Here is a 21671-nt window from a genome sequence, read left to right on the forward strand (position 1 = left end):
TATGAAAACAAATACCTGAGCAGTTTTAGTAATGTGATCAATAGATTCCCAGCTACTTAATGGGAAAGAATCTTCAACTTTGTTGCTCAAATCAGGTGCCATGAGTTGAGAAACTCTATGAACATCATTTGAGCCCCTATTGCCCAACCTGAAGTGTTTTGTTGAAAATAAAGGAAGGTAATGTCAAGATTTATGACTCACGAAACTTAAGTCTTAAGTCTTTAAAGCTTTGCATCATATATAGCATCAGACTAATAGATGGAATGGTAACATTAAATAGATCCTTATGGAGTTAAACCAACTAACGATTGGTTTGACAGTTAAAGGAAATAGAATTGGATGAAACTATATAAATCATAAATCAAAAAGACGATCTCATATCCTATCTATAAGAACTGGTGTCTGGTTAGAGCACACAATTAATGTCTACAACACAAAAATTTTCCTTTTAACAAAGTATTTCCTTACAAAATTTTAAACATAGAAAAGACTTACTGCTTTTTAAATTTAGCAATCTCAGATAGGTCTCCATCAAGAAACAACTTTGTAGAGAATCTAGAATTTTGAACAGATACTTTACCTATATATAAAATAATGCTTTGTTAATAGGTCGCATAGAGAAGAGTTCATATTATAAATTAGTAATAAGATTGAATTTGTTACCATTAAATTTTTTGATCCTCATAAGACTCCCAAGTAATATTATAGGACCTGCAATTTTTTTGGTAACATAAGAATATACATCTTCAACATGATTCTCCCATAGAGTACACTCCATGATAGTGTCACTGCAAGAGAAATCAAAAACTGATCTAAGTATGGTGTACAGTTTATAAAGAGAGACATGACGAAGTGTGAAACTCTCCAGCAACTTCACTTACCTTAGATCTCTTAGCTGAATATCCAACAGCTTTGACTTCTGTCCAGAACAATCTTTCTCAGTAATCTGACATTCTGACTCATACCAACAACTTCTCCAATAATATCTGGGACAAAATGGAAATAGAAGCAAACTATAACATAATGAAAATCTGAATGCTTAAATAAACAGAAAGGAAGATATTGTCAACATTTTTCCTTTTAAATAAACTTTACTGAGAAAGATTGATCTCCACTTGAAAACGAAAAAGGATTTGGTAATCTATGTAAGAGTAAAGTGACATGTAAAATAGCAGGAGGAAACATACCGAAGAATACATCATCCACAATGGATTGAGTTGAAATCTCTGAGAAAGAATAACAGTTGAAGCGAGATATACTTGGGATCTGATCACACGGCTTCACCCATGTAGTAAACATGAAATTAATCTTGTAAGGATGTGTAGTTCCCTTGTAGTCACCAAGGTTATCACGAACTTCAAAATTCAAGATATCACAAAACCTTCCTTCCACCAATTCCTTTTTGAATTTTCTAACTAAAGTGTTTTTCACTGATGCTTGAATTCGATCCCCCAACTGCCTGTAGCAGCAGAAGGGGAGCTAGAGGAAAGATTCATTGCTGCACTTGACATCCAACTGGAGGCGCTTGTAGAGCGTATGGCCAAGCGAAAAGCTCCACCTCCTAAGTTCTTACCACCACACGAACTTCAAGAGGAAATCTCTGAGGAGGCAGTTCAGTTGGAGATTGAGGTTAAGGAAGCTGTCAAGGAGATTGGGTATGAAATTCTCAGGAGTGGAGTGTGCTTAAACCCTGAGCTGCAAAGCGAGGAGAAATTGGAGGATCCTGGTTCTTTTACTCTGCCATGTTCAATAGGTCTTAGGATTTTCAACAATTGCATGTGCGATCTGGGAGCTTCAGTCAGCATCATGCCGCTATCAGTTGCTTATAAGATGGGTTTCAGCAGTTTTAAATCGAGTAGTCTGTATTTGGTTCTAGCTGATAGAACAATCAGACATCCGATTGGGATCCTGGAAAATTTGTCTCTCAGGATAAGAAGAGTGGAAGTCCCTACTGATTTTATGATCCTTGACATGGATAAGGAACCAGATGATCCACTGATCCTAGGGAGACCATTCTTGGCAACAGTAGGTGCAGTGATTGAGGTGAAACAAGGAAAGATCAGAATTGAGCATGGAGAGCATTTCAAGATGGAATTTGATGTCAAGAAAGGGATTAAAAGGCCAACTATTGATGGTCAAGTTTTTTCCACTAAGACAAAGCAGAGAAAAGTCAAGCATCTTGAAGAACACTACATTTGCTGTGGAACCCGGACAAGACTTGGAGAATCCATTGAATCTGCCTGCTAAAGTGGAAAAGATTCCAGAACCTTTCCCTCCTAAATCCCATGTTTAAAGAGGATGAAGAGTCAAGCTTAGTGACTTAAAACAAGCTCACTTGGGAGGAAGTCCCAAAGGTATCCTTTATTTTGTTTTAATTCTTACTTATTTATTTTATCTTATTTTCTATTTTTGCATATTTACATATATATATATATATATATATAAAAGTGAAAAAGAAATTTTGGGAAACCTGAGGCTCTACCCGAATGCGTACTCGACGCGCCTGGTCGTGTTCCCCATCGAGTGGCGAGTGGAATCCGAATTCCACAGCCCCAAGCACACTCTCGGCGAAGCCCAAGTTGAAAACCCTAGAGGCAGCCACTTCTATTTAAAGAGGACTCTCTCTTCCCCAAGAAAAAACTGATAAGTCCAAAAAACTTTTAAACTTCTTTCATCTTACTTCTTCTCTCTCTAAAACTCGAGTGTTCTGAGATTTTTGGGAACTAACCCTATTGATCTCGAGTTTAGCTTTTCTTTCTCCTTAAGGATTCCACCAATGGCACCAAAGATGAAGACCTACCAAAAGAAGGGAAACAGATCAACCTCCGCCGCTGCGAGAACCGGAGGTGAGACTGCCGAAACTCGCGATTCGCAAGGAAGGGGAGACGTTCCACTTTCTCAACAGTTGGTCGGACGTTTTGCATCCCCAACCCGATGCTCAACCCAATCCGCCACCCGAGAGGATGCTCGAGTAACCGATCGTGTAGAGACCCGTGTTCTCTGTCCCGATCATGTAGCGGTCGCAGTCCGCCGATCTCCTGGACGTAGGGACCTGTCTACGTCCGAGAGAACCGTTACTGACCCTATGGAGGTCGATTCTGATGCCGGTGGGGGAGGACCAAATGAGATCCAAACCTCGCGGTTAAGGAGCAGAGCTGTGGTTGCAAGAGGTAAGAGACCAGCCTCTGAAAGGGCTGAGAAGGTAGCTGAGAAAGCAGCGGAAGAAGAAGATCGAGATTCAGAGGAGGAGAGCCGTGACCGAGAGGAGGAGCAGAGAGAACGCACACGCCAGTCGCGGAGGCTGAAGCAGAAGGAGGTGGAAACTCCGGCGAATCTCTTCAAGGTCCTCCGCAAGATGAGCTTCGTTAGTACCCGCTATCCCCACCGAGAAACAATGAAGCAATTGGGCATCGCTAGAGACGTCGAGTTCCTGTTCGACATGTGCCACCTGGGCAAGATGATGCGAGCCAACCTCGAGGCTTATGAGGAGGAGACGGTACACTTTCTATCCACGCTGCGGTTACACTTCTTTGAGGACAACCCGACCCTACTACCCGATGGGGGGATCTGATTCATCACTTTCTCCGTGCGCAACAAGGAATACCGACTCACCTACAAGGAGATGGAGAAGTTGTATTGTTTCAAGGCTGGGAGTGGGGAGAACATGGAGTTGAGCAAGGAAGAGATGAAGTCCCTATGGCTGACAATAGGCGACAAGCTCCCTTACAAATCCACAAGCTCCAAGTCTGCTCAAATAAGGAGCCCTGTTTTGAGGTATTTTCACAAGTCCCTCACCTGCACTCTTTTTGCTAGAAAGGAGGCTGGGAATGTGAATGACCATGAGCTCTAGCTACTAGACATTGCTTTGTGTGGAGTATTAGACAATGATAGGGATGGTACACCACTAGTTGGAGATGATGCAGATACTAGCATGGTCTTTGTGCTGCTCGATCAGTTCCTCTACCTGAAGTCTTGGGCAATGAAAACTGAGATAAGGGATGGAGCTGGAGAGATCTCCATTGGAGGATTGGTCACACCAATCTTGGTAGCTTGCGATGTGCCCCTAAAGGGATTGGTTCATGAGCCGAGATGGCTAGACATCGACTACCTCACATTGGCGAGGTTCTTGGCTTATGAAAAGCAAAATGACATGCTGCTCTTCAAGTTTGTCCATCCAACTGCCGAAGCTACCCAAATGATCCTACCCAACGTCGTGTGCACGAAAGTCCGGTTAGGTGACAACATAGACTTCACACCACCTTTGGAGGAGCTTTACAATCCAGAGGAGGAATTTGAAGCTAAGGGAGAGCAAGCTGGGCAAGAACAGGGAGACAACTCAGATGAGTATGATTTTTAGGAGTATGTTTGCTCCCAAAAACATCCTGTTGGGGAGAAGGAAGCTCACAAGAGGATCGGCTGGCTGAAAAGGATGAACAAGTTCCTAGCCAAGAAGGTAAAAGACCTCACTGGCTCAGTGAAGGAAATGGGAGGACAGATCAAGGAGCTGCAAGACAAGGCAAGCTGTGCCTTAGCTCCCACTTCGGCTTATGCACCCACATGGATGGGAAGAAGCGGACCATTGGGAGGAATCCGAGGATTAGCACCTCCAGAGCCTCACAATGCATCCTCCTACGAGCCCCAAGTAGAGGAGGATGTCACCAGACCAGATAGATCGCGGAGAAGCCACTCGGATGCCTATCCGATGCATAACCTGATGGGATACACGATGCCCTATCCGATGCCACCACCGAGCACACATCCGGGTGACCACTCAAGTACTTTCCCTCCGCCTTACCAGATGCCATATCAGATGCCCAACTCGATGCACCCTGCAAGTGGCTATAAGGGTGATCATTTCGGACCTCTCCCACCATACTCGTCGTACTATCTGATGCCATAACCGATGACCTATGTGAGCACTTACCCGATCAACCCCTCAGATGCTGGTCCGAGCAGGTCGTCCGTGCGTATAACCGAGCTCTCTGATGAGCGAATCCCGGCACCTGGTGAAGCCGGTGGCGACCCTGGTTACACGTTGGCGAGTATGGAGGCTGCTATAACCTCCTTCTTCACCAACCCATTAGGTATCATATTCATCCAACCTTTGTAAATAACATTGCATTTAGTTTTATTTCATTTTGTGTGATTCTTGGAACCTTTTTCGGACTTTTATTTACACAGGGACTGTGTAATTTAAGTTTGGTGAGGGTCCTAGAATGTATATAACATTGTGTTTTATTTTCTTATTTTCTTATTTCAAAATTTTTGCATGCTAGTTTTATTCATTTGAGTCTGCATCTATGTGCATTGAAAAACCCAAAAAAAATTGAAAAACTAAAAAAAAAAAAAAACGAGTGTTCATGTAGTTGCATTTTCATAGTAGGATTGAGTCTAGAATGCTTCATATAGGATTGTTGCATATGCATTTTAGGGGACAATGATTAAAACCACCTTGTTTAATGTCAAACCTTAGGATTGAAGCTATAGCCCTTAATCACATTTCATTGTTGCTAGATCAATCTTTGGAAAAAAATGAAAAATCTTTGTTTAGAACCTTATGTCTCTTGAATGCTTCCTCCACTTGCTTGAACATTGAATCATCTCTATATTATTGGACTTAACGTGAACTTAAATTGTCTTGCTTATGGAATTTGAATATTTGCTCATGGTAACTCTAAACTCGGGTTAGCACTCCATTTTTACCAATCTTTTCGTTTAACCTGATTTGTTTTTTCCTACCCTTGAACCCAAACCTTTCTTTCAAACCTCGTTGTGAATTGTTGATTGAAACCTTTTCATTGTGCTATAGGTTGTGAAACCTTGAGAGTATTGAGAACGACAAAGAACTGGCTCTTGATTTAGCTAAGTTATAATCATTTGGACTAGCTAATAGAATCGATTTTGAAAGATAGGTGGTTAGCATGTTTATTTGGGGTGGGGTTGAGAAAAAAAAAAAAAAAAGAAGTCCCTAAGGTCCAGTTCAATTAGCTCTAAGTAAAAAAAAAAGAGAGAAAATGATCTTGCTATAGTCTCCTAAAAAATATATATATAAATATATATATATATATATTAGGAATTTAGCAAAGGAAGAAAAAAAAAAAAAAAAAAAGAGCTAGATGTTTAAAATTTAGACCTTAGGGATTACAAAAAAAAAGGAGTTAAAATCAAGGTTGTGGGTAGTTTTGTTCAAGGGGGGTTGATTAAAAAAAAAAGAGATGAATGAGAAAATGGTAGATTATCAAGAGTTAATCTTTGTATGCCCAAATTGTTCTCAATCTTAGATAGTTTTCACAACTGTCTAGCATTCCTTCTTTTGAGAGAAAACTACCCAAAGAATTTGTTTGAAGTCACCTTACCGAAAAAGCCTTACCCTTGAAACCGATTGAGCTTGATTCACCTTCCATTTGCAAACACTTTAATGAATGTGAAAGAGATGTTCTTTGGAATTGCAAGTCCTTTCTGTTAGTTGGAGATTGAACTAACTCGATGCATGGTGATAAGCATAAAAAAACCCTAAAAATTTGAATTTTTTTGCAAAAATCTTTATAAAAAAAAGAGTGTTCATGTAGTTTGCATTGCATATTAGGATCTTGTTTAGCATGTTTCATGTAGGATTGTATAATATTTGCATTAGGGATCTATGATGAGCTTTGCCTTGTTAGCTTGTTTTATTCACTAGACTAGGATCAATGCCCAAGTTAATAGTACTTTGATGCTAGTTGAATGGTTAGAAGAATAAGATTGAACCAAGCCTTGAATTCCTACATTGCATTTGGTCTAAATTGAAGCATGTTGAGATTTGAAACCATTTCCTGTTTATAAGAACCTAATATTGACTTTCAATTATCAATGTGTGCATTGTTTTAAACTCATGGATACCATATACATATTTGGATCATCTTTCTCCTTTTTACCACTCTTGTTGATCCAAGTAGCTGATTAAATCATTAAAATCAGTTTCCAATACCCTTAACCAACCCTTCTTTCAAGCCATGTTTATTCTTGAGTGTGTAAGGCCTATTTTGGGATTGAGCTTGGTAGAAAGTGTTAGGTTTGAACTGACAAGAATAATGTCTTGTGTAGTTCTAGTTTGCATTTTCCAAACTAGATAGGACTAGGTGATTTCATTGTTAGGTTTAGGATTTGGTTGTTTGAAAAAGAAAGAAAAGAAAAGAGGAAAAGAGAAGGAAAAGGTTAGAGTCTTTAGGAGGGGAATGTGTTTAAGTAAAATCAAAATCTAGTGAAAGGATAGGAAGTAAAAAAAAAAATTGTTGTTGAAGATGGTTCTAGTTAAAGAAAAGAAAAGAAAGAAAAGAAAATCTAGCAAAATGCTTATATTTTTTAAGAATAAGAAGAAAAGAGAACCATAGCAAATAAGTAAGAATCCCCCATCCCACTAGAAAGATCAAATAAGAAACCTCTCCTAAGACTTTAAAATCAAAAGAGAAAAGGGTGAACGAGAAGAGAAGAAGTTAAAGGGTAGCACTAGGATCAATTGGGTTTAGATTGATAGGATAAACACTTTGGGTGTCTTTGGGTAGACAAGGTTTTGTTCTTATATGTGTCTAAGTGTTCTTACCTTTAGCATTCTTCTAAAGCTCAATCCATTTTTATGAGAGAACCTTGATATTGATAAGCTCCACTCTAAAGAGAGACCATCATTGTCTCTAAACCTTTTACTACCAAGCCAAATGAGTTTAAGCATTGCATAGAATTGATTCATGTTCTTGATTAATGAATGTTAAAGGAAATGGTTGATTTGAATGCATGTGGACATCTAAGGCTCAAATCAGTAAAGGTTGTGATATGCTTGTCTAAAATCTTTAAGTACAACTCATTCAACTTGCATCATAGTACTAGTAACTTGGACATTGATTCTAGATGGTCTATTTGCAAGCTTTAGGAGCTGAGATCCCACTTTCAAAGCTCACCTACCTTCTTATGTCTTGATTATTTGCTTGAGGGCAAGCAAAGACTAAGTTTGGGGGTGTTGATGTTCATATATTTCACCCTGTTTTCCCTTAATATATTCACATCTTTTGCATCATTTGCTATCCTTTTTGACCATTATTGCATAGTTTTAGGATTGTTCTTGCATTAGAGTATAGTTGCATTGCATTTGCATCTTTTCTTGCATAAACAGGTGATTTTGGAGCCTAAGGAGAATGGAAGCAATGCTGAGGAGAAGTGAAGCAATCATGAGGAGAAAGCAAAGGAGCTAAGGCTGAAGAACCAAGGTCCGGAGTCCAACTCGACTGCCCACTCGACCAGACACTCGACCGTGTGCTGAGAGGGACTCGACCGAGTGGGAGGAGCACAAGAGGAGCCAACTCGACCGGTCACTCGACCGAGCACCAGGTCGAGTTGGTCGAGCCGCTTGGCTATTTTGTCTTTTAGCGTTTTTAGGGCTTCCACTACTTTTTCTATATAAGGGCTTGTACCTGCAGCCACCAAAGAAGCCAGCTTTTTAGAGAGTTAAAAACCTAGTTTTTACCTTTTTGGGAATTATTCCTTTTGCACTTTTATTTTCTTAAGATCTTGTACTTCTTTTAAAAGGAGAAAAAAGACTAAATTCTTCAATATTGTTGGTTTCATAACTTTCAGAATATTGAGAATTTGAGTTTGATTCTTTCTTCAATATTGTAGATCTTTGCTTTATCTATCTAATCATGCAAGTTTCATCATTTTCTGGGTTTATTATTTTGATGTTCATCATGTATGCTTGTGAGTAGTTGCTTAGGATCTTGAGGATGAGTTAGGCTGGGTTGTGTTTGAGGTTTGTTTGATTTGGTCAAGCTTGATTGTTGTAGATCTCTTCTAGGCTAGATGTTCTTAATGCTGATTCTATATTTGAGAGGGTAGGATCTGATTTCAAGCCTCTTAGCATCACACCAATGTCTAAGGAGCATAGATAAGGCTAGATCTAGAGACTATCATTAGGCTTGCTAAGATGATGTTCATATATTTTACCTTGTTTTCCCTTAGTTTATTCACAACTTTTGCTTCTTTTGCTATCCATTTAGGCCATTATTGTGTAGCTTTAGGACTAATCATACATTAGAGTATAGTTGCATTTCATTTGCATCTTTTCATGCATAAACAGGTGATTTTGGATCTTAAGGAGCATGGAAGCAATGCTGAGGAGAAGTGAAGCAATCTTGAGGAGAAAACAAGAGAGTTAAGGCTGTAGAATCAAGGTCCGGAGTCCAACTCGACCGCACCACTCGACCACCACTCGACCGTGTGCTGAGAAGGACTCGACCGAGTGGAGAATGCACGAGAGAAGCCAGCTCGACCAGCCACTCGACCGAGCACTGGTCGAGTTGACAGAGCCGTTGACTGCTTTGACTTTTTGTATTTTTAGGGCTTCCACCTCATCTCCTATATAAAGCCCTTGTACCTGCAGCCACTAAAGAGTCCAGCTTTTTAGAGAGTCTAAAACCTAGTTTTTACCTTTTTTAGATTTTATTCCTTTTGCACTTTCTTTTATTTTAGATTTTGTACTTGTTTAAGAAAGAAAAACTAGATCCTTGTATTTTGTTTGTTTCATAACTTTCAAAATATTAAGATTTCGAGTTTTATTTCTTCATCAACATTGTAGATCTCTGTTTCATCTTTCTAATGATGCAAGTTTCAATATTTTCTGGGTTTTTGACATATTTCACCATGTGTTCTTGTGAGTAGTTTGCTTAGGACCTTGAGGATGGGTTAGGCTGGGTTGATCTTGTGGTTTGTTTGATTTGGTCAAGCTTGATTGTTGTAGATCTCTTCTAGGCTAGATGATATTAATGCTGATCCTATATCTGAGAAGGTAGGGTTTGATTTCAAGCATCTTAGCATCACACCAATGTCTAAGGATCATAGATAAGGCTAGATCTAGAGCTTACCATTAGGCTTGCTAAGAGATTAGAAGTCTTGTTTGGTTTGAGATGTATTGCTTAATGTCTGCTTGTGTAGATTCTTTTCTTTGTGAGAACAAGTCTAGAAATGCATAGGTTTGATTGTTTCTTGCCATGAGAGTGGATTAAACATGTCTTAGAATAGTATGTCTAGAGATCAGCTCAAAGTTTGCTTGAGATTTGTTGACCAAGTTAGATAACCACAATGATTAGCTCAGCCCATGAATCCCTCCTCAAGGCCTTCTTTGTTTATTAATATCTTAGTCTAAATATCATTGCTTGCTTGTTGTTTGATTAGTTTTTGCATTGCTCTGTTTTTCTTGTGTTGCTCTGTTTTCACGTTTACGCTAGCTCGACCACGTACTCGACCTACACTCGGTCGAGTGCTGCTCGAGTTCATCCCCAGAATTGTGTCTTTGATTTGTGATTGTCTTGTTTCATTCCTGTTTCATTTCCATTGCATTCACTTAGTTTTCTGTTCATTACTTGTCTTGCATTAGTTCATTAGCATAGTGTCTATCTCTGTTCTAGTTTCATTATAGCTTTAATTTGTCTGTTCTGTTTGCATTTAGTATCTTGTTCTAGTTGGTTTTACTTTGTGCATTTCATATCTCATAATAGGATTGTTAGTGACAAACAATCTTTACAATTGGCTTGACTTAGACTCATATGCACATCTTAATTGTTCACAATCACTCAGATAGGATTGACACCTCTTATATTGCAACTGCATAAGGGGAATTGAAACACCCTGACTTCTATTCATTCCATACATCATCATTCCATACATCATTCATTCACCACACCACAAAGAAAGTCAGTTTCAATTTGGCACTGTTGCCCATTTGAGTGCGTTTTGTGACATTTAGGATCTTTATTAGTCTAAGATTAAGTTCGTTTAAACACTTGTGAAGTTACTGAACTCGAATCTTCCTTTGCTTGGCTGTTTTGTGTTTCAGGTACCCACTCGACCACCTACTCGACCACCACTTGACCGAGCTGTGATCGAGCACTTGATCGAGCCAGAAGCCGGATCTAAATAGCCATTACTTCCCAGTCGACTCGACCACCCACTCGAGCCTGCGCTCGACCGTGTACCTATTCGAGTTTGTAGTAGAGTTTGTTGATGCACACAAGGTCAAAAGGCAAAGACAGTCTTCAACAGCCTATTGACAACATCCACAGGCTACAAAAGGGTTTGAGACATAAGCAAGGAAGAGTAGTTCAACAACAACAAGGTCAAGACATCATGGAGCAACAAGCTATCCATGAGCAGAGACCAAGGCACATTGGTGCAGGAGATGCACCCAATACCCACAACCAAAGGGCTGGAATTGTGCCACCTTCAGTAGCAAACAATAACTTTGAGATCAAGAGTGGATTGATCTCAATGATACAAGCCAACAAGTTTCATGGGTTGCCAATGGAGGATCCACTAGATCACCTTGATGAGTTTGACAGAATATGTGGACTCACAAAGATCAATGGATTGAGTGAAGATGGATTCAAATTAAGGCTCTTCCCATTTTCTCTTGGAGACAAAGCTCACCTTTGGGAGAAGACTCTTCCTACTGGAGCTATCACCACATGGGATGCATGCAAGAAAGCTTTTCTGGCCAAGTTCTTCTCCAATGCAAGGACTGCTAGGTTGAGGAATGAAATTTCTGGGTTTGCTCAAAGGAATAATGAGAGCTTTTGTGAAGCTTGGGAGAGGTTTAAAGGATTCCAGACTCAGTGTCCTCACCATGGCTTCAGCAATGAGTCACTTCTAAGCACCTTGTATAGAGGAGTGCTTCCCAAGATAAGAATGCTTCTTGATACAGCCTCTAATGGCAACTTCCTCAACAAGAATGTGGAAGAAGGATGGGAATTGGTTGAGAATCTTGCTCAATCTGATGGCAATTATAATGAGGATTATGATAGGACCATAAGGAACTCCTCAACTGATCAAGAGGACAAGTATAAGAAGGATTTGAAGATGGTCAATGAGAAGCTTGACAAGATACTCCTCAGCCAGTCCAAGTCTATTCACTTCATTGGTGAAGAAGAAGCTCCAGTTCAAGAGGGGGAGCCTGAATTTGCTGAGTTGTGCTACATGCAAAACCAGGGAGGATTCAAAGGCTACAACCAAGGAGGTTTCAAAAACAACAATCTCTCTTATAGGAGCACCAATGTGGCCAATCCTCAAGACCAAGTCTATCCACCTCCTCAGCCTCAACAACAGCAACAAAACTACATCCCCAAGGAACAACACCAAGTGTTCCAGCCCCAATTGTGTCCCCCACCAGGGTTTCAGACTAACCAAGGCCAGGAACAAGACTTAAGAGTAATGATGCAACAGTTGTTGATTGGGCAAACACAAGGCAAGATTGAGGAAGCCAAACAGTTTGCTGAGTTGAATCAAAGGCTCACATCACAGTACAATGATCTGAACATGAAGTTTGAAGGTCTCAATTCCAGAATGAAGTATATGGAGAGCAACATTGCCTCTACTTCAGCTCCTAAACCCAACCAACTCCCTGGAAAAGCTGTTCAAAATCCAAGGGAGTTCACTGCAAAAGCCATTCATATCTCTGATGAGGAAGTCACTGAGGACAGTGAAGTCCAAGTTTGGGGGAATTCATTAGTTATTGAAGCCCCAAGTGACGTTTGTGCAAAGCAACTGGAGTCCGCTATTGCACTCAACCAAGTACTCGAACAGCCACTCGACCGAGTGCATGCTCGAGTGGTCGATCGAGTTGCAGACTCAGAAGATGTCAAGCCTGCTAAGTACATTCCTCCTGCCTACAAGCCACCTCTTCCATTCCCAGGACGTTTCAAAGCACAAAAGATTAAGGAGCTTAGGGAAATCATTGAGAGAAAGGAGATGATGGCTAAGCAACAAGAGGAAGAGAAGGCTTTAAAGGAAGTGGTTGTGATTGAGAAAGTTTTGGTTGAGGAAGTGTTGGCCATACAAGAGATCACCATTGCTTACCAAGAAGAAGAGAGAGGACCTGCCTTGGAACAGTATGATCCATATCCTCTCTACAAAGATTTTTTGCTTGATTTGTCAAAGAAGAAGGCTGAAGCTCAAGATGAGAAGGATCTTGAGGACCTTGGAGGAGTTATCATTCCAATCAAGCTTAAGGATCCAGGTCCATTCTATCTGCCTTGCACACTTAGCTATCTTCACTACAACCAATGCCTTTGTGATTTGGGAGCTTCAACAAGTGTGATGCCATACTCCATAGCACAAAAGCTTGGGAGAACTGATTTCAAATCCACCAACCTTCATATATGTCTAGCTGATGGGTCAAACAAGGAGATGGTTGGAAGGTTGGAGAATGTCCCAGTCAAGATAGGGAAGACAAGGGTTCACACTGATTTTGTGGTGTTGGAGATGGACAAGGAACCTGAAGATCCAATCATTCTTGGAAGGCCATTCCTAGCCACTATTGGAGCAGTTATTGATGTCAAAGAGGGTCTTGTGACCTTGAACATTGCTGAAGATATAGCCATGAAGTTTAACATCTATAACCCAACCAACCTTCCTACCATTGATGATCAACCTTTTACTATCAAGGACAAAGGAGGTCAAGAAGGTTCAAGTGGTGAAGCAACTCCAAAGGCTAAGCTCTCCTTTCAAGATGATTCTGTGGAAAAGCTTAAGAGGTCAGTTCAAGAGTTGACTAGTATGGTTGAGGATCTTCAAGTTAAGCTGAACAAGAGGTCCTTAAAGAAAGCAAGACCAAGGCTCAAAATCAAGAAGAAACATGGTTTGTGTGTTAAGGGTGAGGTGATCAAGGATCAACTTCACAGTGATCAAGAGGTTCCAGGGAGGATTTCATCACCTCCTTGGTATCTAAACAAGGCTTAAGAAGGCAACCAAAGTCAAGCTTAGTGACTTTAACCAAGCTCACTAGGGAGGAAGTCCCTAAGGTATCCTTTGTAAATATGGTTTATTTTCCTTGTAGTTTTGATGTGTTTTCTTTTATATTTGTGTTGGACAGGCCTTTAGGTGAAAATGTAGTTGGGTAAGGAGAGATTTAGACTTGGAGAAGGAGACTCGCAATCCCACTCGACCTGCCCACGAGAGGTACTCGACCGAGCTAGGAAGGAATTGAGGCCCATTTAATCTTCAAATCGCTAGAACGATCGAGTGGAGGGAAGAACAAGAAGAAAAATTTTGAAATTTCAAAATTTGGTCAAGGTGCTCGACCGTGTACAGTCGAGTGTGGGGTCGAGTGGCAGCAAAAAGCAGGTCAAAGATTCTCATTTCAAATTTGAATGGTATGGACGCTCCACCCTTGTCTCTTTGTCCCCTTAGCTTCTTTATATAGACCTAGCATGAGATTATACCTCTCACATTCTCTCATTTGCTCAAAACAATTAAATTCAAGTTTTAAAGTCTCTCTCATAGCTTATCTTTTGCTCAAGCTTAGTTCTTTCAAGTTTTTGGGTCACTAACCTATTAACTTTGAGCTTTGAGTCTATTCCCTTCAGTTCTTTTTGAAAAATGTCTTCAAGAATCACTAGGAAGTCTCAACAAACCGCTGCAACCTCCATGGAACGTCATGATGCTAGTCTTGAATCAAGAGGAGAAGCTGGAAGAGCCACTCGACGCCCCACTCGATCATGCACTCGACCGAGTGGCGGTTCGAGCAGCCGGTCGAGCCAGATGCCGTGTCCAAGGAGAGAGAGAGTTGAGGAAGATCCTGAGAGGACTGAAAGTGAGGAGGAAAGGGAGTCAACTCTCAATGAGTTCATGAGGAGACACAAGGCCAAAGGGAAGAGGCCAGCAGTTGAGGTTGAACAAGAGGAGAGTGAGAATGAGAGTGAGGAAGAAAGTGAAAAAGAAGAGATAGAGGATGATGGAGAAGCTGAGTCTTGTGGGTTGTCAAAGAGACAACTCTATGATGCTTTCATGAGAATGGAGTTCTTAGGGACTAGATATCCACACAAGGAAACCATGGAGAAGCTAGCCATTGGTGAAGATGTGGAGTATCTCTTTGAGAAGAGCAACCTAATTAAGTTTATGGGGCTTTGCATAGAGGGATACAAAGAAGAGAGTTGTGAGTTTCTAGCCACAGTCCAGCTGCATACATATGCAAGGAAGGATGCTGAGTTTGGAGCTGGTCACATTGCTTTCACAATCAAAGGAAAAAGGTATGAACTTTCAATGAAGAAGATAGCCAATGTGTTTGGTTTTGAGGTTGGGAGCAATAGGAGTTTGATGATTCCAAGAGAAGAGCTCTATGCTGTGTGGGAAACCATTGGGGATAACAAATACTACTCATCCTCCAACTCCAAGAGCTCAAGGATAAGGAGCCCAGTCCTAAGGTACTTTCACAAAGCTCTTGTCAACACCTTCTTTGCTAGGAAGGAAACTGGGAACATTAATGAGGGGGAGCTAAAGATGATTGATTTGGCTCTCAATGGAATCATTTTCCAAGCAAGAAATGGTACCATCATTCTTGGGAGCACTGTGGAGACTGACCTAGCAATGGTGCTCATTGATCACATGATTTACTTGAGAAGTTGGGTAGGCAAGTTGGAGAACAAAGGATCAAGAGGAGCACTAACCATTGGAGGCATCATTACTCCAATCCTACAAGCTGCTAAGGTTCCACTTAGAGGAGAAAGGGTTTCACCAAGATGGATTGACTCTAGCTACCTCACCTCTACTCTCATCCTAGCCAAGGAGATGCATCAAGGGAATCACATTTTCAACTTTGAACTTCCAACACTTGGGAAAAAGCAACTGATTTTGCCTAACCAAGAGCTCACCACCATTCAAGAAGGAGCCAACATTGACTTTTGGCCAGCTGAGGAGCATTTGTTTGATGGGATAGTTCAACCTAGAGTTGATGAAGCTGGAGATGTGCAAATGGCTGATGGGGAGGAGCAATTTTACTTTGAGGATTATGAGCTCAACCCAAGAGATAGTAGAGGAGTGAGGGAGGCTACCAAGAGATTAACCCTTTTGCAAAAATGGAACAAATGGCATGGGAAGAGGTTTGATAAGCTGAAGAAGAAGGTGACCAACATGGCTAAGTCTATCAAAGGCTTAAAGAAGGAGATTGCTGAGTTGAAGAGTGAGAATTCTTCACCTACACCATCAAGCCCTTTGAGGAGGAGTAGCTCAACTAGAGCACTTTCTAGAGTTGCGAACCTTGTGGAACCAGCTAGGGCTTCAATGTATGAGCCAAATCAGAGGAAGAGGAGCTCAAGTACCCGAGAACAACCATTTTCAAGGTACTCGACCGGGTCACTCGAGCACCCACTCGACCGAGCACCTCTAATGCACTCGGCCGAGTTCCAGCCCAGATCACCCTATGGCTTCCCACCTCCAGCTGCTTATCCAGGATATCCAGGTTACCCTCCCATCCCACCCCAGTAATTCATGGATCCAGCACTCTACCAGCAGTTCTACCAGCAGCAAGGTCAGAATTTTGACACTCGTGGTCCAGCTCGACCCCCCCCCCACTCGAGCACGTACTCGACCGAGTCCCGGTCGATTCCCATCGTCGAGCTGCCCCAATCTCCACCTCCAAGTCACCAGCAAGACCCCAACTACTCCTATGACAACATGCAGATGGATGTGGACAACTACTTCCACAATCCCTAAGGTACCACTATCACCTTCACTTGTAGATATCATTGTATTTGACATTGTGTTTTGTTTTTTGTTTTTAATCTTGAATCCTCAATCAAATTTCTTTCACACATGGACTGTGTGATTTAAGTTTGGGGAGGGTTTGAGATAGCATTTGACATTGTGTTTTGTGATTCTTAATTCAAATTTTTAGCATCATCATGTTAGTACTTGCATAGCATCTAAGGCATAGAAAAACCCTAAAAATTTGAAATTTTTTGCAAAAATCTTTATAAAAAAAGAGTGTTCATGTAGTTTGCACTGCACATTAGGATCTTGTTTAGCATGTTTCATGTAGGATTGTATAGTATTTGCATTAGGGATCTATGATGAGTATTCCCTTGTTAGCTTGTTTATTCACTAGACTAGGATCAATGCCCAAGTTAATAGTACTTTGATGCTAGTTGAGTGGTTAGAAGAATAAGATTGAACCAAGCCTTGAATTCCTACATTGCATTTGGTCTAAATTGAAGCATGTTGAGATTTGAAACCATTTCCTGTTTATAAGAACCTAATATTGACTTTCAATTATCAATGTGTGCATTGTTTTAAACTCATGGATACCATATACATATTTGGATCATCTTCTTCCTTTTTACCACTCTTGTTGATCCAAGTAGCTGATTTCCTCATTAAGAATCAGTTCCCCTACCCCTAAACCAAACCTTCTTTCAAGCCATGTTTATTCTTGTGTGTGTGAGGCCTATTTTTGGGATTGAGCTTGGTAGAAAGTGTTAGGTTTGAACTAACAAGAGTAAAGCCTTGTGTAGTTCTAGTTTGCATTTTTCAAACTAGATAGGACTAGGTGGTTCACTTGTTGGGTTTGGGACTTGGCTATTATGAAAAGAAAAGAGGAAAAAGAGAAAGAAAAGGTTAGAGTCTTTAGGAGGGGGATGTGTTTAAGAAAATTTAAAGTCTAGTGAAAGAATGGGAAGAATAAGGTTGTTTAAAGATGGTTCTAGTTAAAGAAAAGAAAGAAAGAAAAGAGAAGTCTAGCAAAATGCTTATATGTCTTAAGAATAAGAAGAAAAGAGAACCATAGCAAATAAGTAAGAATCCCCCATTCCACTAGAAAGATCAAATAAGAAACCTCTCCTAAGACTTTAAAACCAAAAGAGAAAAGGGTGAAAAAGAAGAAAAGAAGTTAAAGGGTAGAACTAGGATCAATTGGGTTTAGATTGATAGGATAAACACTTTGGGAGCCTTTGGGTAGACAAGGTTTTGTTCTTGTATGTGTCTAAGTGTTCTTACCTTTAGCATTTTTCTAAAGCTCAATCCATTTTTTATGAGAGAACCTTGATATTGATAAGCCCTACTCTAAAAAGAGACCATCATTGTCTCTAAACCTTTTACTGCCAAGCCAAATGAGTTTAAGCATTGCACATAATTGATTCATGTTCTTGATTAATGAATGTTAAAGGGAATGGTTGATTTGAATGCATGTGGACATCTAAGGCTCAAATCAGTAAAGGTTGTGATATGCTTGTCTAAAGTCTTTAAGTATAGCTCATTCAACTTGCATCATAGTACTAGTAACTTGGACATTGATTCTAGATGGTCTATTTGCAAGCTTTAGGAGCTGAAATCCCACTTTCAAACCTCACCTACCTTCTTTTGTCTTGATTATTTGCCTGAGGGCAAGCAAAGACTAAGTTTGGGGGTGTTGATGTTCATATATTTTACCTTGTTTTCCCTTAGTTTATTCACAACTTTTGCATCTTTTGCAATCCATTTAGACCATTATTGTGTAGCTTTAGGACTAATCATGCATTAGAGTATAGTTGCATTGCATTTGCATCTTTTCATGCATAAACAGGTGATTTTGGAGCTTAAGGAGCATGGAAGCAATGCTGAGGAGAAGTGAAGCAATCCTGAGGAGAAAACAAGAGAGTTAAGGCTGTAGAATCAAGGTCCGGAGTCCAACTCGACCGCACCACTCGACCGTGTGCTGAGAAGGACTCGACCGAGTGGAGAATGCACGAGAGAAGCCATCTCGACCAGCCACTCGACCGAGCACTGGTCGAGTTGACCGAGTCGTTGACTGCTTTGACTTTTTGTATTTTTAGGGCTTCCACCTCATCTCCTATATAAAGCCCTTGTACCTGCAGCCACTAAAGAGTCCAGCTTTTTAGAGAGTCTAAAACCTAGTTTTTACCTTTTTTAGATTTTATTCCTTTTGCACTTTCTTTTATTTTAGATTTTGTACTTGTTTAAGAAAGAAAAACTAGATCCTTGTATTTTGTTTGTTTCATAACTTTCAAAATATTAAGATTTCGAGTTTTATTTCTTCATCAACATTGTAGATCTCTGTTTCATCTTTCTAATGATGCAAGTTTCAATATTTTCTGGGTTTTTGACATATTTCACCATGTGTTCTTGTGAGTAGTTTGCTTAGGACCTTGAGGATGGGTTAGGCTGGGTTGATCTTGTGGTTTGTTTGATTTGGTCAAGCTTGATTGTTGTAGATCTCTTCTAGGCTAGATGATATTAATGCTGATCCTATATCTGAGAAGGTAGGGTTTGATTTCAAGCATCTTAGCATCACACCAATGTCTAAGGATCATAGATAAGGCTAGATCTAGAGCTTACCATTAGGCTTGCTAAGAGATTAGAAGTCTTGTTTGGTTTGAGATGTATTGCTTAATGTCTGCTTGTGTAGATTCTTTTCTTTGTGAGAACAAGTCTAGAAATGCATAGGTTTGATTGTTTCTTGCCATGAGAGTGGATTAAACATGTCTTAGAATAGTATGTCTAGAGATCAGCTCAAAGTTTGCTTGAGATTTGTTGACCAAGTTAGATAACCACAATGATTAGCTCAGCCCATGAATCCCTCCTCAAGGCCTTCTTTGTTTATTAATATCTTAGTCTAAATATCATTGCTTGCTTGTTGTTTGATTAGTTTTTGCATTGCTCTGTTTTTCTTGTGTTGCTCTGTTTTCACGTTTACGCTAGCTCGACCACGTACTCGACCTACACTCGGTCGAGTGCTGCTCGAGTTCATCCCCAGAATTGTGTCTTTGATTTGTGATTGTCTTGTTTCATTCCTGTTTCATTTCCATTGCATTCACTTAGTTTTCTGTTCATTACTTGTCTTGCATTAGTTCATTAGCATAGTGTCTATCTCTGTTCTAGTTTCATTATAGCTTTAATTTGTCTGTTCTGTTTGCATTTAGTATCTTGTTCTAGTTGGTTTTACTTTGTGCATTTCATATCTCATAATAGGATTGTTAGTGACAAACAATCTTTACAATTGGCTTGACTTAGACTCATATGCACATCTTAATTGTTCACAATCACTCAGATAGGATTGACACCTCTTATACTGCAACTGCATAAGGGGAATTGAAACACCCTGACTTCTATTCATTCCATACATCATCATTCCATACATCATTCATTCACCACACCACAAAGAAAGTCAGTTTCATAAGAGATTAGAAGTCTTGTTTGATTTTTGACATATTGCTTAATGTCTGCTTGTGTAGATTCTTTACTTTGTGAGAACAAGTCTAGAGATGCATGAGTTTGATTGTTTCTTGCCATGAGAGTGGATTAAACATGTCTTAGAAATATATGTCTAGAGATTAGCTCAAGTTGTTTGAGATTTGTTGACCAAGTTAGATGACCTCAATCATTAGTCCAGCCCATGAATCCCTCCTCAAGACCTTTCTTGTTTATTGATTTCTTAGCTTAAATCCTGTTGTTTGATCGTTGTTTGATTCGTTTTGGTATTGCTCTGTTTTTCTTGTGTTGCTCTGTTTTGCGTATTTGTCCAGCTGGACCCTGCACTCGATCTACACTCGATCGAGTGCTTGCTCGAGTTCCAACCCAGAACTTGTGTTTATGATTTATGTTTGTCCTGTTTCACTCTAGTTGCATTTCTGTTGCATTCATTTAGTATCCTGTTCATTACTTACCTTGCATTAGTTCAATACTTGCATTATCATAGTTTCTATTTCTGTTATAGCTTCATAATTGTCATAATCATTCTGTTCCATTTGCATTTAGCTCCTAGTTCTTCTAGTTTTACTTTCTGCACTTTACATTTCATCATAGGATTGTTAGTGACAAACAACCTTTACATCTGGCTTGACTTAGACTCATATGCACATCTTGATTGTTCACAAACATTCAGATTGGATTGACACCTCTTATACTACAACTGCATAAGGGGAATTGAAACACCCTGCCATCCATTCATTCATAAGTCATCATTCGATACATCATTCATCACCACCACAAAAAAGATCTGTTTCAGAATTGTTGAGTGAAACCTTTTCATTGTGCTATAGGTTGTGAAACCTTGAGAGTATTGAAAACGACAAAGAACTGGCTCTTGATTTAGCTAAGTTATAATCATTTGGACTAGCTAATAGAATCGGTTTTGAAAGATAGGTGGTTAGCATGTTTATTTGGGGTGGGGTTGAGAAAAAAAAAAAAAAGAAGTCCCTAAGGTCTAGTTCAATTAGCTCTAAGTAAAAAAAAAAAAAAAAAAAAAAGAGAGAAAATGATCTTGCTATAGTCTCCTAAAAAAAAATACATATATATATATATACATATTAGGAGTTTAGCAAAGGAAGAAAAAAAAAAAAGAGCTAGATGTTTAAAATTTAGACGTTAGGGATTACAAAAAAAAAGAGAGTTAAAATCAAGGTTGTGGGTATTTTGTTCAAGGGGGTTTGATTAAAAAAAAAAAGAGATGAATGAGAAAATGGTAGATTATCAAGAGTTAATCTTTGTACGCCTAAATTGTTCTCAATCTTAGATAGTTTTCACAATTGTCTAGCATTCCTTCTTTTGAAAGAAAACCACCCAAAGAATTTGTTTGAAGCCACCTTACCGAAAAAGCCTTATCTTGAAACCGATTGAGCTTGATTCACCTTCCATTTGCAAACACTTTAATGAATGTGAAAGAGATGTTCTTTGGAATTGCAAGTCCTTTCTGTTAGTTGGAGGTTGAACTAAATCGATGCATGGTGATAAGCATAGAAAAATATTTGTAAGTATGTTGATTGATCTTAGCACCATTAAACTATCTTCAAGGACTATAATTTGAATCCTTCGCTTAGCTCCAAAGGTTATGAGTCCCATTTTAGAACGGCACCCTCCTACTTCCTTGCTAGAGAACTAGCAAGATT

The 21671-nt window shown here is 39.7% G+C and overlaps 1 non-coding gene and 1 pseudogene across 1 annotated transcript; both read right to left on the reverse strand.

Annotated features, from left to right (window-relative positions):
* Positions 1-491: 491 nt before the first annotated feature.
* LOC104766629 (uncharacterized) lies at positions 492-1808 on the reverse strand (annotated as a pseudogene).
* A 9736-nt stretch (positions 1809-11544) lies between these two features.
* LOC147920808 (small nucleolar RNA R71) lies at positions 11545-11651 on the reverse strand. Its single transcript, XR_015591844.1, has one exon. It is a non-coding gene; the product is annotated as a small nucleolar RNA R71 (small nucleolar RNA).
* Between the last annotated feature and the right edge of the window lie 10020 nt (positions 11652-21671).

The sequence above is a fragment of the Camelina sativa genome, chromosome 19, assembly GCF_030686135.1.
Source record: "Camelina sativa cultivar CO46 ecotype springtype chromosome 19, ASM3068613v1".
In the NCBI taxonomy this organism is placed as follows: Eukaryota; Viridiplantae; Streptophyta; class Magnoliopsida; order Brassicales; family Brassicaceae; genus Camelina; species Camelina sativa.